Source organism: Eubalaena glacialis, chromosome 10 (genome assembly GCF_028564815.1).
Source record: "Eubalaena glacialis isolate mEubGla1 chromosome 10, mEubGla1.1.hap2.+ XY, whole genome shotgun sequence".
In the NCBI taxonomy this organism is placed as follows: Eukaryota; Metazoa; Chordata; class Mammalia; order Artiodactyla; family Balaenidae; genus Eubalaena; species Eubalaena glacialis.
In genome coordinates this window covers 13,609,385-13,611,268 of record NC_083725.1, presented here as the reverse complement: position 1 = coordinate 13,611,268, position 1,884 = coordinate 13,609,385, and the positions used below count along the sequence as shown (strand labels likewise).

Genomic DNA, 1,884 nt, shown 5'->3' with positions numbered 1-1,884 from the left:
AAAAACTCTATCAAAAAAAATAAAAATAAAAATAAATAAATAAATTGGACTTGATTAAAATTAAAAAAACACACACACAAACAAAAACTCTATCAGTTTGGACTCAAAGGGAATGACACAGTTAAAAATGAAAAGATGCCTTGGGCCCCCCAACTGTCTATGGGCAGTAAGCTGGCCAATATTCACACAGGCCTTTTCTTATGGAAAAGAAAATCCTCTCAGAGGGCAGAACCAAGAGCCCAGAGGATATAACTAGAAGCCAAGGGGAACTGAGCTCTATTCAAGTAACATTCCCTGCCTCTGGAGTAGGGGTCCTGATAATAGTGCCTGGCTGGATTCCAGAATGGCTTTGAATTCCATGATTGCTACCTGCCTCCTGTTTCTCTCCCTTTTAAGGGGAGCATCTATTGAGGTTATCCTGTACGTGATTTACCATTGTATGCTGGGCACGTGGGGAGCAGATTTCTTGTCTTGTTAGCTCACAGGCTTCTGGATCAAAAGGAGCCACACCCGAGGAGTTGTACCCCAGGAGATTCAGCCACATCCAGACCTGCTGCATGTTATGAGATCAAGGACTTTGAGCCTGGTGTCATGATTGGATACTACTTTGGGTGTTTTGGTAGGGGGTGTATATTTCACATGGGGGAAGGCTGTGCATCATTAGGGGTAGAGGGCAGACTGTGGTAGACTGTTACCTTAATGGCTCCCCAGGGAGTCACACCTCTTCCATATTGATTCTGGGCTCAGCTATATGACATACTTTGGCCAATGGGATTTGAGCAAATGTGATCAGGCAGAAACTTCATAAATGCTTGTGCATTATGGCTTGCTTCTTCTTTCTTTGTTTTCATTTTAACAGTTTTTAATGAAAGTTGTATACAAGATTACTTTATTCCTGCATCTTCTCAATTGTTTCTTCCTTATATTTGCCCTTTTCCTTTCCTGGTTGGCAAGATTTGGCTTTACATTTGAGGATCTTTTTGCGGTCTTTGTCCAGTTTTAGTCTGGTGATAGCCACCTTGCTGGAGTGAATGCCCACACGGACAGTCGTGCCATTAGCCTTCTCCCACTGCACTTGTTCATTGGGGGTGACATATTTCTTCCTGTAAACCTGGACTAGTTTGCCAATTTGCTGCCCTTTGTAGTGCCCTCGTACAACCTGAACTTCATCGTCCTTTTGGATGGGCATGGATCGGACATTGTACTTCTGTCTCAGCTCTTTAGAAAGAGGGGAAGACATAATCTTCCTGCGAATGTGGGAAGGTGCACTGAAATTCCTTTTCCGGTTTTCCATCAGTCAGAAGTCACAAAGGGACTGAACTTCATTTTGGCCGCTGGCACTTCAGCGATGGCCGTAAAAGGGAAGAGGGCTTGCGTCTTAGAACCCAGCTGCCATGTGAGGAAGCCCAAGCTAGCCGCATGGAGAGACCTGAACTGAAATGCTCCAGTTAACAGCCCCACCGAATTGCCAGGTATTGAGTGAGACGTTCTAGGATCGTCCAGCCCCCAGTCCACCTGTCAACTGACCACAAATGCATGGGTGAGCCCTGTAAGTCTGTATGGAGTACAGATGAGCCGTCCCAGCTGACCCCTGACCAAACTGCTGACTCACAGAATGGTTGTTGCCTTTAGTTACTAGCCCAAGTGGTTTGTTACACAGCAGTAGGTAACAAATAAACCAGGTGAAGAGAAGGAAGGGCATTTAAGGTGAAGGAGAGGGCATGAACAAAGGCATAGAGACAAAGCAAAGCAAAGCGGATGTGGGAAAATACAGGTGGTTTGGGGTTGCCTGTGGCAATGAATGTTGAGAGGGGTCACTGGCGAAACGGGGAAGACCCAGTTGAGGAACGTGGGTAATGTGAGGTCATCAAAGTTTTATCGGAA

General features: G+C 45.5%; 1 pseudogene; it reads right to left on the bottom strand.

Annotated features, from left to right (window-relative positions):
* Positions 1-889: 889 nt before the first annotated feature.
* LOC133099007 (large ribosomal subunit protein uL24-like) lies at positions 890-1,326 on the bottom strand (annotated as a pseudogene).
* Positions 1,327-1,884: the final 558 nt, after the last annotated feature.